This window comes from Crotalus tigris, unplaced genomic scaffold (assembly GCF_016545835.1).
Source record: "Crotalus tigris isolate CLP2741 ecotype Arizona unplaced genomic scaffold, ASM1654583v1 scf7180000024434.2432810, whole genome shotgun sequence".
Lineage (NCBI taxonomy): Eukaryota > Metazoa > Chordata > Lepidosauria > Squamata > Viperidae > Crotalus > Crotalus tigris.
In genome coordinates, this window is record NW_024100603.1 from 296,112 (window position 1) to 312,599 (window position 16,488).

The 16,488-nt window shown below is 36.8% G+C and overlaps 1 protein-coding gene across 21 annotated transcripts in view; it reads right to left on the reverse strand.

Moving 5' to 3' along the window:
- BTRC (beta-transducin repeat containing E3 ubiquitin protein ligase) overlaps positions 1-16,488 on the reverse strand; it is a 181,313-nt gene that overhangs the window by 109,076 nt on the left and 55,749 nt on the right. Inside the window, exon 5 of one of the 21 annotated variants that reach the window (XM_039331216.1) lies at positions 10,785-10,849. The exons of the other annotated variants lie outside the window; for them this stretch is intronic. The gene's annotated coding sequence lies outside the window, so the exon portion shown is untranslated. The remainder of the gene's footprint in view (positions 1-10,784; positions 10,850-16,488) is intronic. 21 annotated transcript variants of the gene reach the window in all.

Here is a 16,488-nt window from a genome sequence, read left to right on the forward strand (position 1 = left end):
TTAAAAATATTTCTTTTTGCAAGAATTTGGATTGTCTAAAACTACTGAAAGACAATGTATTCAATTAAAGTACTTTCTGGTTTCTCAGTTTTAAAACTAATAAGTTAGCAGCTTCTGAAACACCAAAATTAATTTTGGAAGTATTTTGGAAAAGTGTAAACTACAGTTACTTCCATGGATGGCTAAAGTTACTTCCATGGATGGCTAAAGAGTATTATAAGACACAAAACCATGATCCGTTGGGTCATTGTTTCAGAGATATCTCCATATCAATACTCACACATCTTCCCCAACCCAAACTGCATCTCTGGTGCATCCTCCATGACCTGCACAGTGCTTCTCACATACACACCTGTATCCTTATGCATCCTCCCTGACCCATGCAGTGTCTCTCATGCATTCCTTTGCACTCTTGCACACACCTGATTTGCACAGAGCTTCTCACACACCGCTGTGCACCCTCCATGACCCATGCAACTTGCTCTCTTCCTTTTGCACCCAACACCTCCCCTTCATTCCCCTCACTTTCTCTCCCACCTGGCAGCAGCCACTTATTTACCTTCCAGCTTCCCCATTGACTTTTCTTGTGGAACGCTGGGAGGTAGCATTGAAAATAATGATAATATCACCATAGTTGACCATGGCACAACTTTGCTAAATTTCAGTCCCATATGAGTGATGGATCCCAGATGCATCCTGTAAGTTTGCCCACTTGAGATATGTTGATTCAAAACTTTTTGCCCTAGGTCCTAGGATGTACCATTTCACTCAAATGAAGGTCAAACAATCAGACATAAGAGTTTTAGTAATATATTGATTGATAATATGCAAGAAATTTGCCGTGCAGAGTTGGAATATTCTATTTTAAAACATGGATAATTTTGTATTTTGGAGAATATTCATTATGTTTTTAAAGGTAAGACCAACTCATCAAAATGTTATTTGTACACTTTCTGGCCACCTAAAAGGATGTTTAAGAAGGCCTAGATGTTAACCTTTCTACAGCAGAGTTGTAATACAAAAAGATTTTGTGTCCTCACCTAACTTTTTTGAGATCTACTGTATGGATTAACATTTGAAAAAAATTGGAAAATGTATCATATGAGTTAACAGTTTGAAGCACAGTTAATAATCAGAACCACTGAACTGTATCTCAGAATCACTGAACTATATCTTTCAAAGATCCTGGAGCACTGGGGAACTACCAGAGGACTGGAAAAGACTGATATAGTTCCCATCTTCAAAAAAGGAAAAAAAAAATGAATCCAGGAAACTACAGACCCTATCAGCCTGACCTCAATACCTGGGAAGATTCTGGAAAAGATAGTCAAGCAACGAATCAGTGAACACCTAGAGGCAAACAAAGCCAACATGGGTTTGTCAAAAACAGATCATGCCAGACAAATCTTACTGCATTCTTTGACCAGGTGACAAAATTAGTGGACCAGAGAATGCTGTAGGCCAGTGGTTCTCAACCTGTGGGTCGGGACCCCATTTGGGGTCGAACAACCATTTCACGGGGGTCGCCAAACAACGCAGTCTGCCATTTTTTTCCCCTTTTCCTTAGCTGTGCTACTCCCTTTTATTCTATTGGCTTTTGAAAGCCAATAGAATAGACTCTCTTGAATAGAGTCTAATTCTATTGGCTTTCAAAAGCCAATAGGAATTGTCCAAGCTGTCTCTGCCCTGCTGAGCCCGCCAAAAGTCCATTCTGCAAACAGTGCTGCACCAGTTGAGTAGTCCTCGACTTACGACCGGTTGAGTAGTCCTCGACTTATGACCGATTGGGGGTCGTGGCATTAAAAAGGTTGAGAACCACTGCTGTAGGTATTATTTACTTGGACTTTACTTGCCACAAAGAAGAAGCAGTCAATCTATTCTCCAAAGCACCTGAAGGCAGGACAAGAAGCAACGGATGGAAACTAATCAGAGAGAAGCAATCTAGAACTAAGGAGAAACTTCCTGACAGTTAGAACAATTAATCAGTAGAACAACCTGCCTCCAGAAGCGGTGAATGCTCCAACACTGGAAGTTTTTAAGAAGAGACTGGACAGCCATTTGTCTGAAATGGTATGGGGTTTCCTGCCTGAGCAGGGGGTTGGACTAGATGACCTCCAAGGTCCCTCCCAACTCTCTTAGTATTATTAAGCTATGTGCCTATCTTGCATGGATTCCAGTTAACAACAACCATATGGCCTGTAACGAAGCCATCTCAAAGAATACTCTAGCTCAGCGGTTCTCAACGTTTGTGTGACGGCGACCCCCGTCACACAAACGTTGTGCGCACGCGCGGCACGGCCGCGCATGGGGGCAGGGCCCCCGCACGCGGTGCGCTTGCGCGGCGCCACCCCCCCGCGCGGTGCGCATGGGGGCGGGGCCCCCCACACGGCGCGCATGCGCGGCGCCACCCCCGGAGGCGCGCCGCCACCCCCACGCGCGGCACGCATGCGCGGTGGTGCCCCCGGAGGCGCGGCACCGCCCCCACGTGCGGCGCGCATGCGCGGCACCGCCCCCCCGGAGGCGCAGCGCGCCCCCGGAGGGGACAAAATGGCGGATAGCCGCGTTTGGCGACCCCACAAAAGAGGTCGATCGACCCCAAATGGGGTCGCGACCCATAGGTTGAGAACCGCTGCTCTAGCTTATATTGGCTTTGCTATAAGATAAAATATTTCAAATCTTCATGAATCAACACAACCATTTTTTCTTGATTTCCCATATCCACATATATGCTTGCCGACTCCTCATTCTCATAAAATTTGGGGAAACCTACCTAAGAGAAAAAGTAGGCTGTGGGCTACAATGATTGGGGGACCACACATGGTTGTTATAGAAATGACTAGTATTTATTAAACATGTCAAAGTAAAAAGTTGAGGCTGTAATTTTACTTTGTATTCTACTTTACTGAAAAAAATTAGATGTCAATGCTTTTTTTTCTTTTCCTTTATCCTATACTATTACTTCTCCTTTCTTTCTCTTCCCCATTTCTCTACTAACTTTATTTTCATTTTTATATTATGATTGTGCGTGTATGAATGCACTCTCATTACACATCTCTTATGCACTAGTTTATTAGTGCATTATTTCTTCTCCCCTTCTTCTCCCTATTTCTTCTTCTTTACATTAACATTGCCAGAAATTTTACAGTCACTTTAAATTCAGCTAAGCAACCCCTGAATAACATAGGTCACATACATTTCAGGCATATCTGCTTTCACCATCCCTGTTTCCCATAGAAACCTCACTTGGGATGAAGTTTTCATTATGACAAGTCTAGTTTAAAAATTAATGTTAATGTTAATAAAAGAAAACTCGTAGAAATAATAGCAGATATAATAGCAGAAATCATAGTAGATTCAACTAGTCTCTTAAGCTGTCATATGTATACAAAATCTGATAATTAGCTTAGTTAACTAAAAAAAGCAGTAAAGATAGTATCGCAGTACGTAACAAAGTATCTGTAAGATCTACATGTATGTTATCATATTAAATAAAAAACTAAATTGACAATAAAGAACCAAGTAATGGACTCAGATGGAACTGCCATAAATTAGTTGGAAATCTAAAGGGGAAAAAAATCATAAAAAAAAAAGAAAGAAAAAATGTACATTACTGTATATAAGTTACACATATAAGCTCCAAAGGACTACATGCAAATCCAATTGTACTTTAAAGGTTTTATTTTTTCCCCTTCAGATCTCCCATCTTTCACAAGCCATCTTAAAAACAAAACAAAAAGTCTCCTTATATTAACATGTTGTATTTTACCCTCACCACTAGAAATACTAAGGGTACGATTTGTAATTGTATTTTTTAAGAGGTTTGTTCTCTGCAGCTGTTTTCTGCTTGCAGTGTATTTTGTGTAATCAGCACATCATCATAAATACATTGGCTGTTCCCCTGAGGGGAGCTGTCAGTGTTTAATTTACAGAACAACCTGGCCAATGTGAATTCTAACATTACATCACTAAAGCAAAGAGTAACCATACACAGGGAAAATGGGAGGGGAAAAAAGAGATTTCTATGAATTTTTATGTCAAGAACTAGTCCCAGGACAATTTAGGTTCAGAAATAGATTGTTTTAAAAAGCTTTTTGCACAGTATATAAAATGGATTCTTTACTGCCTATAACTTAACACTACCCTGCAGGCATTAAGGCAAGTTGGACTTGCTACAAAAAAGACTTCTGTTTCCAATCAGCAGGAGGCAGTAAGGCTCCCTTAAGATAAAATAATGCTTTCCAAAAATTAATGAATGATGTTACAACTAATTCTAATCTCTTTGGTTAAATGATGAAGCATTAAGGTACTCCAAGTTTTTGATTCACGTTTTTTCCATCAATTTCTAATATTAAGATGCATTCTCTAAGAGTAAACCTTGTAAATATCTCTTTATCTTCTTTTCAATTGCTTTATGCAACAGCATACTAAATTTCCATTTCAGCCTAATGATCAACAAGGGTTTGACTATCTCCTTTTCTAAAAAGCACAGCACAATCCCAGTCTGGAAAATGTAATTATTAATACACTTCTGAATCACTACAAATACTTAAGACATCCTTCAAGCTGACAACATCGAACACACCAAAATCAAGAAGGAGGTTAGAAGTGAATACATCATGGGTGAAGTCCAAGTTCAGTGGAGGAAATACCACTAAGGCAATTAACACCTGGGCATTACATAGCTGGAATAGTGGAACGGACTCAAGCAGAACTAAAAATAGCTGGGTAGGAAGACCACAAAAAATAATGATAATGAATCATGCCCTTCATCCATGCAGTGATGTTGACAGACTCTACTTACCAATGAAAATAGATGGGTGCAGAATGTTGCAAGTGCATTGGAAGAATATCTGAAGGACAGTGAAGAACATGCACAGAAGCTAGAACACCATGAAGGCTTAATGAGTACCAGAAAGACCAAAGTGATCTACAAGAAAGACCAAAGGAAGAATAGAAAAGAGACTTGGCAAGGCAAAGTGTTTATAACCAATGAAAAAAAAATAACAGGCAAAGCAGATAACAACCAGACCTGGTAATGACTAAGAGCGGGAAAATTGAAGAAAGAGACAGAGGGGCTAATTCTGGCTGCGCAAGACCAAGCCTTAAGAACAAATGCACACAGAGCCAGAATTGAGAAGACAAGTGTCACTTATGCAAAGAAGCTGAAGAAACAGTGGATCAACTGGTTAGCTGCTACAAGAAGATCCCATAGACTGACTACAAACAACGACATGACAATGCAACAATGGTGCACTGGAAGATCTGCAAGAAATATCATTTGCCTGCAAGCAAACTGGTAGGACCATAAAATAGAGAAAGTAATACGAAATGAAGAAACTAAAGCACTCTGGGCATTTAGACTTCAAACAGGCATCTGTCACATAACAGCCCAGACTTAATGACTGTTGATAAGAAAGACAAAAAGGTCTGGATAGTGGACTTGGCACCTGGAGAAAGCAGAATAGAAGAGAAAGAACTGGAGAAGAAAGCAAAAAATACAAAGACCTACAAATAGAAATAGAACAACTGTGGCAAAAGAAAGCAAAGGTAGTACCAATAGTGATAGGCACCTTGGGTGTAATCCCAAAACAACTGGAGCACCACTTGAACACCATCAGCATTGACAAATTCACCATCAGTCAATTTAAAAAGGCCATTTTATTGGGAACAGCTTACATCCTGCAACAATACCTCTAACATCATCAGGCATCCACATCTGCCTATCTTTGGTTCTTGGGAAGGACTCAATAGGTGGCTAAAAATGCCAAATCTAGTTTGAACTTTGGCTGACTCTGCAATGAACTATATACAGTTAAGCAATATTTGGAAAATTGGAAAATTATTATTCATTGGAATTAAATTAGAAAACTGCATTTCTCTTAATAGTTTCACTATTCTCCCCACAAATACAATCTTTTAAGAACCTCAATAGTTAAATTTTCCTTAAAATACCATCCTACGAAATCTCTCAGTATTTCTCTTACAAGTGAAATATGGCAGCTTTCCCCCCCCCCCCACTAGTTGATAAGATGTTCTCTAAGAACTCACAGGATCAGACCTCCTGGGGGGAAAAAGTTAACTTTAGAAAAATAGTACCAAACTCTAGCTTTCCTGGGAGATAAAAGCCCATCTCTAAATATAAAATAGCATTCTTTTTTTAATATATTGTATTAATTTTTTAACATAATCACCTTAATATTTTGTAAACAGCCTGTTGTCTGGGTTTATATTTAAAAACAATCAATAACAATTAATTTCTATAATTCCCTAATCCACATAGTAGCTTTTCTTGATTTTCTCTTCTTCCAATATTCTTTTATCAGCCTTGAATTAGTACATTTCTTAGTATTTTGATAGATAACAATTGAATATAAACATTTTTCTAGTATTTCTACAAGTAACAACCCCATTAATATAAAGCTTCTTTTCTAATTGATCATCTTAATTACTCTGTCATAAATCCTGTTTTCAAAGTTCTTATTTAAATTTGTTTTCCCCGCAATGTTCAAAACATTCTTACCAGTTAAGATTTTCTCAGAGTTAATTACACTTAAGTATTTAAATCTTTTTCCTCATACAAGCCATCCCAACAATTTTACATTTCTCATATCTTAAAAGAAAAACAAAAAAAGAAAAAAGGAAATAGTATACTATGTGAGAAACATGTCTCTCTTAAGCTAAAATACATTTATATCCAGGATTTTTCTATTCTTTTTAACCATATTCAAACAAATGTTTAATCTTTAAATATTCCATCTATTAAATCCAATCACTAATCTTTTAAATCTATTCAAAACATTCTTATCAATTGAAATTTTCTCAAAATCAATTACACTTAAATATCTAAAACATTTCCCTCATATAAACCGTCCCAACATTTTTATATTTCTCATATCATAAAAAAAACTATGTTATTTGAGGGGTCCATCCCTCTTAAACTAAAATTCATTTATATCCAGAATTTTTCTATTTCTTTAACCATATTCAAACAGCTGTTTAATCTTTCGATATTCCATCTGATAAATCCTATCATCTAATTTCTTAATTCTAACTTTAGCCTTTTTTTGCCAAACATCTTTCCTAATCAGTATGCTCCGCTAGACCAGAATATCTTCCCATAGTCTTGCAGATGTTGTAGGTACAAGAGGCAAGTCAAGTAAGATGTTTTTGTAGGAATGTTTTGCCCCTTCATTTTCATTGAAAATCTTTTTCTTTCTTTCTTTCTTTCTTTCTTTCTTTCTTTCTTTCTTTCTTTTTCTCTTTCTTTCTTTCTTAATTTCTATTATCATTTTTTGTCTCTCAAGTTCTCGTAGTTCTCCTGACAGCTCTATAATCCATTTTGTCATATCTTTTTTCTTGTCCTCAGACTTATTTTGCAATCTTGAAATGTAGGTTATCTTTTCCATGTCCGATATTTCCTGCAAGTTTTTCTTCATCTGGGTTAAGTCATAATTCCTTCCATTGTTGGGTTCCATCTTTAAATCTCTTTTCTCTAATTTATGTTCAGTTGTCTGCTTTATTTGATCGCTCCCTTTTTTTATTTTCTGAGAGATTTTTGTTGTGAAGTTAAATTGAAAATGTGTTCATTTATATTTTCAAAGTTGTTTTCAATTTCCTCGTGGTTTGAAATCATTGTCATTTGTATTAATTGCAACATGGCATACATTTCCTCCTGGAAAGTATTTGTTTTTTCTTGATATGTTCTTTCTGCAGATCTCTGATGATCCATGATAGCTAAAAAAAACTATTTCTCAGCAAACAGCTTTAGAGTCACAGTTCAATAAGTATTTATAATCTAGGAAGATCAGGGTTTTTTTCCTGAGGTTTATGGCTCTTGCTTTATAGATAGCCCAAAATGTTTTCTTTTCTTTGTTGCAGCTGTTCTCTGTTTAATTAAAACACTGAAGGTCACAAAAAGCTTTTTCTGGGCTTTTTGTCAATTTCTGTATCAGAGCAACTACAATTGTATATTTTCATCCATCACTAGATATCAGCACCAGTTCATTTTTCATTTTTCAAAACAAGCAATTACTCTTTTGTTTTCATCAATAATCTTTTGAAAAGAAAATCTTAAGTAATTCCACCAATTTCAAACTTATCTAGATTTAAGGCTTATATTCATTTCATTTCAATGTATTTCTATCCCCCATAAAAGTTTAATTCGTTGCTTCCGTCTGTAGAGGGTAGAGCAAGTGTCCTGCTCCTTCTCACTTTCGGAGGATTTTTGCTTCTTGGATTTTTTCCTCCAGGAAATTAATTATCAAGTAGAAGAGAGAGAATTGGTATTCTTGCCCAGTTCCAAAAACGTTGTTTACGATCAAGCTTAAATTAATGCTTTTTGGCTTCAGCTGCTTGTAGCTTCCGCTAGACTCTGGAGTGAAGCTAGCCTTTCTTTTGCTGGTTTCTGGAGGGCTTTCCCTGGACAACCGGATTGACCGCCCTCTCTCCACAGTCGGCAGGGCACCCTCCTTCTTTGTCATCTCTCCAGGGCAAGTTTAGGCTCATTTAGGGTCTCCAAACAGAAAAAAATTGGCCATAAGGTGTGGAGCACCACTATTCCTCAGCTGCTGCGCTACCGTGCAAAACCAGAAGCCCCATAAAATAGAATTCTTAATACATCTAGATTTTTCCACAACATTCTCACAGCTTTTATTATTTCATTTTCATCATTTTTGTTTGGATACTAACATTTATCATATAAATTTCAATTTCACTTGTCAGCACTCTATTTTGAAGCCCACACAAATCTTTGTGGTGTTCCTTCCAACATTGCATTTAGTATCATTAAAAATCATTTCACTACTTTTCATTCCATTTACTTTGATGGAAGTTCCCTATATATAATCGTCTTCACCATTTCTAAAATGTTGCTTATTTCCTTCAAAATTGCTCTGCATTTTTTTCTGTGTGTTCTTGGTTTTAACCATTTTTTCCTTTCTTTGACTATATTTCTTTGTAATTACTTCTCCAAAAGAGATTTAAATACTTCTCTCATCCTCATTGTTTTTGCAGCTATCATTCTCTTATAAGCACTTTTTCTTCATCCACAATCTCTTTCTCTTCATTATTTTACCAAATATTAAATTTCACACTTTCTATTAACTCCATGCACTATTGAAGCATGATTCCTTTTTCTGTTTCAAGCAGCTTCCACATCTTTTCTTACATCGCATTCATTCTGATTCATTTTGTTGGGAGATGAATCTTTTATTTATTTATTTTATATAGGACTTATTCCTTTCTTCTTCCTGGAGTCAATCTTTTTCTCTCTCCTTTTACTCATTTTTTTCCCTCGTTCATTTTCTCCCAAGATCTCATTCTAATATTATGTCAACTACAGAACATCTCATCACTCTTGCACCTTTCAATAATTCTTTTAATCTTTAATAATAAACAATCAAATTAGCAGATCATACAATCTATTCTTTTCCTTTGCCTTATCTATGCATGAACAATTTATGTGTGACCATATTCAAACAAATAGCTCTCTTTCTAAGCAGGTATTGACTGAACAGTCACTCTTCTCATTCATTCTTGTCTTAAATAATAATCTTTTCACTTTTGAGTAATTTTGTTTGGTCTCTTTCCTACCCATCCATTCAACATTATGGATTTTTTTTTCCTGGATCACATTAATTCAGGATGTGGATCATATTTACAGTTATCTTCAGAATATGTTTCTAGATAGCCAGATATGATTGAAGTGGGGCTCTAGAGGCCAGATGTGTTTGTTGTTATACCAAGCTCCCTGCTATGCAGGAACATTCTTAAATGAGCTGCTAAACTCTATCAGGTGGTGGAGACCATTAATTTTGGGATATTTCAATTGAGCCTTGTTTGGTAGTTCATTAAGAGTTCCTGTCCATCTGAAACTGTTCTCAACCACTGAAGGCCTAATTCACATAGGTGGTCATATGCTGGATCTGTTTTATGTTTTAGGGCAGCTGCAATATCATTTGAAGATGGAAAACATAATCATCCTCTGACTGACTTCTCTATGTACTTACAGACATATGTTTAAAACCCGTAACACAACTGTTCTACTACTTTAGAGTGAAGTTCTTTATGTTCTCTGAGCTTGGTTGTTTGCTTGCAGATGTTCATTACTCGACCAGTTAATGTCATCAGTGATGTTATGTAGTCCAGTAATGTAACAAGGATTCCACAGCAAAAACCCAAACTACATATATTCTCTTCTATTGGTATGACTTTAGCCTCAAATACTTTTCAGTCTACCTGATGAATATTTAGCCTCTTTTTGCACAGAAGAATCTTAAGCTGACAGCTAAATTTCTTTTAACGTTCTTTTTTAAAGAATAGGTTTGGGCTTTCCAGGAGCTTGTAGCCTGGATTAACAATTCCAAATATTTGAAGTTTAAGCCTACTGATGTAGAGCAGACCTGGGCATTTTACAGCCACTGGGCCACATTCAGCCTGTTGGCTATCCTGTCTGGCCCATGTGAGATCAGTGGCAAATTACAAATCAAATGTAAATAAGTATGCCACAGGGGGGGTCCAGCTCTGTGTAGTTACTGTGCATTCTTTCAGTCGGCTGGTTTGATCTGCAGGAAGGCGAGGAGAGAAAGGACTTTTCTGCACCTGCGCAGTGCTTGTCCCTCACCTGGAGCAGCCTAATGAAGTCATTGTGTGAGGGGATCTGAGCTCAGCCACCCACTGCAGCCTTTCAGGCAAGTGTTTGGAATGCAACTGGGAGCTAGCAAGCAAGAATGCAGTGGCGGTGACAGAAGAATGGCAGAAGAATATTAAACAAAATTAAATTCAACCTATCGGTTCTGCCTTCCGGAACAGTCCCAGTGTCTGATGTGGTCTCTTCAGAAAATTAAGTGCCCTGATGTAGAGAAAAAACAGAAAATGAGCTAAAATACACCCTTGTTTAATACTAGCAGCTGGAGTTAGCAGCTATATTTTAAGAAATAAGCAAAAGCAACTTTATTTTTCAGGCAATGGTCAACCTTTATTTTTTTAAGATTTAATAAGCATCTTCTATGTGGCACATAGTAGAACAACTTCTTCCTTTGAAATATAAATAAACTGTGAATATTTAAATTCTTTATACCTGATAAAATATAGCCTATTACTATATTTTTGTGAATCTGTACTCTAATTAGTCACTACAATATCTTTTATTTTACTTAAATAAAGAATATATTATCCCTTTAGCAGTCATACAGTACCAAGAATTGCCATTAGGTAGCAGCAAAGGATACTCTATTTCCTTATTCCTCTCCATTTTCTTACTTTCTCACATAGCTCTGGATTTGCTAATTTCAAAACATGCATACTGACACCCATACAAAAATTGCCCTAATTCAGTTAGTGCGATCTGCAATTCAAAAAAAAAAAAATCAATTACTGCATTGTAGAGATTTCCAATACCGCTAAGCTGATGTTCACAAGTCTCAGAAATGTAAGGTTAACTTTAAGAGTATCTGTATTCCATCCAGTTATTACTACATATGCCATTTGTCATAATACCAATGCATAACTTTCTGTATTATAACAAAAAAGGAAGAAAATCTATACTTGGTATACGTGTTTATGTGTGTGTGTGTCCAATGCATACATGCACACATTCAAATCAGTCTATAAAAGAGTAACTAGCACAAAGTCACTCAGATGACATTGCACATACGACAGGACTAAACCTCAAGGACTCCCAGTTTCCAGCCTGGAACCCACCCACCCCCACCCCCCTCACCAGAGATCAGAGACTATGCCATTCAAAAATTATGAAATACTCTAATATATTGGTAAGTAACTAGCTTGGGGAGTCTGCATAGTATAAGCTTTTCCCTTTGTATTATTCTGTATATAACACATGCACTTCAACTACATATTTCCTCAAATAATATGCTTGCTCATTCTGCTACGTAGCAAAATGCAGAGTCAGCTTCACTGGATAGCTAATATACTGGAAAACTAAGCTTTATCCACAACAGATGCATTTAAATATGAATATCAAATGCTTGTTTATTTTCAGTACTATCCTTCACTACGTTTAGGTTCTTTGGGAGCTGATAATGAGAAGAATAGAGAGGTCTTAAAGAGATTAAATGTAATTTTTAAGACCAGTATTTAAAACTGAATGTCAGAATGTGGTGGTTCAATATTTCATAGCCAATTCAAGAAATGTGCAATGCCACTGCAACTTTAAATCTTGATAAATCCCCTATGTCAGCCTCTCCTTCTCATTGAAATGCCAGAGGGAGCAGCAATCAGAGAGGAGATGTTCAATGTGATAGAGGTCAGGACACTGGTGGATCAACGTACAAGGAACACGACCTTGTTTATTTTTTTCTCCAGTATTATTGTTTACAGGGTGCTTTGTTCATGTACCTTGTGGTTCTTAGCTAAAAGATGAAATTACAGCCTAGGATGGTGCACTCAGGCACACATCCAATTTGTGTTTCCATCTCAGAAAACAAAAAGCTTTGGAGGCCCTCAGGCTGCCATTCAAACTTGGAGAGGCTGACATTTTTAACAGCATGAACCAGAGACTGGCAGAGGGAATGATCGAATGCATTTCTAACTTGTCAATCAAAGATCTCACCTCTGCTGTCTTGTAAACAGTTGGGAGCCATCTAAGTACATTCATAAATGGGGACAAGTACATTCAGTTGGGGGGCTAAAGTCATGGCCATAGATTGCTAGCACTTGAAATCAGAGCCTAGTGTAATAATCTCAGCATACATAACTTGTAGATTTTTAACAGTGCTGCTACAGCAAATCAGAGTGGACAAAGGTACACAGACATCAAGCAAATAAAGCCCATCTTTTTACTACACTGATGGATATTCTGTTCAAGGAATACTTCCAATTATATGCAGGAAACATCCTATATTAATAAAAAATGTTACTTTTTTATCAAAGGTGTCACTTTTATTACAGATGCTAAACTAGCTACATGCCAGAACATGACTTGTTTCATTAGTAACAGTAAATTTTTTGTAGTAAATATATGAACAAGAAAAGAAAGGGACAGAATTATTGTTTGAATGCTTATGCAAGTTCACTGGAGAAGAAAAAAAAATAGGTGCTCTCCAGGAGAATAAATAGTAAACAATGTGCTAAAAATGCAACTATTCAATAAAGCATTATAGGCAATGATGTAAATAACTTTACAATTGGCAGGAATTAAGCAGCCCTAGATGCTACAACTTCTACAACAACAGGAGAAAAATCTACTGATACTCTCCATGCACTTAGCATGTATTAAAAGAAAAACTTAATCCATGAGAGTAACTATGCTGAATTGTGGAAAAAAATCTTATTTTTAAGAGAGCAAGACAAACATGGTTATGACTAAGTAAAAATGCTTTTTAATTCATCTCTTAAAATTTGTTTCAATCCACAACCACATTCAAAATAAGCCAAAGAGAACAAAACTCTATCTCGGGCATTTCTAGCAAATATAATTCATTCTTACCCTGATAAGTAAAACTGGCAATTTGAGGCTATGAAATCAAAAAGGAATTTTGCAAATTTTACTTCTATGTTTCTGAAATGCTCAGGGATTGTTACTTGCTTAGGGATATCACTTTTCCATCTTGTTCAAAATCCTAAAAACTTTGAGCAACGGATGAACTGCAAAAGGGTCCAAAAGACAGGTATAAGCCCTTAGCATCCATGAATTAAGTTAAAGTGTTCTCATCCAGGCATGCAAAAAATAATACTTTGAACTGATATAATTTCTGTCAACCTGCCATCATTTATGACTTAACTCTAATATTATTTTAATGTTATAAGACACCCAGAGTCATCTCGCTGCGAGATAGGCAGTAAATAAGTTTAATAAATAATCATGATAATAGTGATAATAACAATAACAAGTATTTGCACTAATATATAAATGGCAACCTCAATTCATCCCAAAATTTAAGGAGGATATCTTACTTACTCCAGGAACCAAACTACAAAATCTAACCCTAGCCCTTGCATGTCCAGAATCTGTTACCTTCTTTAGATTCTTCATTAGTATTTTGTAACTATCCTTGAATCCGGTGCTCAGTCTAATTAAAAAATTAAGTGGGTACTGGGCTTCTTTTACAGCAGTGGTTCTCAACCTTTTTAATTCCGCGAACCCCAACCGGTTGTAAGTTGAGGACTACCCAACCGGTCGTAAGTCGAGGACTTTCCCTGCCCGGGAACACCGCGCATGCGTGGTGCCGCCCCCTGCGCCAGCCAAGGCGTAACTGGCAAGCGGCAGAGACGGCGCAGGCCGATCACCGGCTGGGCCACCAGCTGGCCCAGCCAAAGGGCGGTAAGGCATCCGCCGGGCCCCATGCATGCCAGCAACCCTCCCTGCGCCCGCCAGCCTCCCACCTCCCACCCCTGGCCCTCTTTTACTTACATTTTTAGTAGTTGCTCAGCAAGGAGGGGTGGAAACTTCCAGACAGTTCGCCTTTGCTGCAGACAACTTGCAGCACCATTTGCAGAATGGGACTTTTGGCGGGTTCAGCAGGGCAGAGACAGCCTGGACAATTCCTATTGGCTTTTGAAAGCCAATAGACTTAGACTCTATTCAAGAGTCTATTCTACTGGCTTTCAAAAGCCAATAGAATAAAAGGGAGTAGCACAGCTAAGGAAAAGGGGGGGGGAAATGGCGGACTGCGTTGTTTGGCAACCCCTGTGAAATGGTCATTCGACCCCAAATGGGGTCCCGACCCACAGGTTGAGAACCACTGTTTTACAGGAACTGGTAAACTTTCTAATACAAGAAAATTGGGATATCTTTGTTACTTTTGTTGCATATACATAACATATGGAGCAAGCAACATTATGTAGAGCAACGAAAAGTTAACAAATAATAAGACAAATAAGTTATAGTTATATTATATAGACTTATAGACTTGGACCGTTCATTGATAATTATAATGAAATATGGTGACCCTTCACTGAAATATTTGCATAAACATTTTGTATACAAAATGCTCACATATTTGTTTCACTTTCTTTTTGCTTTTCCCGTCATTTCTTTTAACTAATTTAAGGCAGGCATACTTATATACATACTTATTTTGTATGAAACACTGTTGTGAAATAAAGAATCTTTTTCTAAATCACATCATTTTCCCCAAAATTCACCCACTGTTCTTTAATTAATAACATTAAATACAGCATAACATATAATTGCCACAGACCTATAGATTACAGCAGGGGTCTTCAAACTTGGCCCTTTTATGACTTGTGGACTTCAACTCCCAGAATTCCTCAGCCAGACATGCTGGCTGAGGAATTCTGGGAGTTGAAGTCCACAAGTCATAAAAGGGCCAAGTTTGAAGACCCCTGGATTACAGTTTTCACACATACCTACAACAGAGATGATAGCAATCTATACTCACTAGCATATATTTCATTTTTTCATTGAGAATTAAACCTACCCTTGTAAAGGATAAGCTACTGTATATAAACAGAGGGCAAACTCTTCCAGCATTAATGATGTTTACCTAGCTGAGATAATGAAATGTCTGAAAGCAAACAACCAAGCTCAGAGAACACCAAGGTCTTCACAGTTCAGCTATGAGCTACATACATTCTCTTCAATTAATCCTTTCTTTTTGTAGTTTTTCTTTAACCTTAAGCTTCTCAAGTGCTTATATTTTTATCTCTTCTAGTACAATGAACATCTAACTTACAAAGGTCAATTATGGAAATTAAAAACATCCAAATTATTTAATCACTTAAAAATCCTTTATAAAAATGAAGTACCAACTTACAAATAATTAATGCTGTCACAAATTCGAATCAACTTTCTACAACTAGAATTAAGAAGCAAATACCACCTTAGATTTATTCAATCTATACAAATCAAGGCAGAAATATATGAAGATAATTAAATTCTAGCCTGTATTGCTCTGTATTGAAAAAAAAGATAAAATGTCCCTATTTCTTTTTTAATTAATTTTTATTGATATTAATTTTATGTAATAGGAAAAAAATACAAATTTAAGAAAAAAGTGCAAGAAAAGTGTTGAATAGATTTATTTATTTTATAAAATTTATAAACTGCCCAACTTATCTCAAGGTAACTAAATAGATAAAGAAAAGAAACAGAAAAGAAAACTAAAGTAGAAAGAAGTGGCTTCTGATAATCTTTACAGCAGTTACAAATCAATTTATCTTCTATCCTCCCACTTTAAAATTGCATCATGATTCTTCCTATATTTTATCCTTTCCAATCATCAATTCCATAAATCACCAGTTAATTTTTTTCCATTTTCAGCAAAAAAATCTACAAAGAGTTTTCAGTCATTAATAAATGTACTTGTCTTTTCCCTAATTAACAAGTTAATTTTGCCATTTCTGCAAATTTTATAATGTTAAGCTGCCATTCTTCCATTGTACCGTGTTTTCCCCAAAATAAGCCCTAGCATAATTTTTAGTGTGCACCAAATATAAGTCCTAATGTAAGGCGAGGCAGGTGGCGGGGGTGGAGCCGCCCCATGTGCCCCGCACCCACAAACCTCC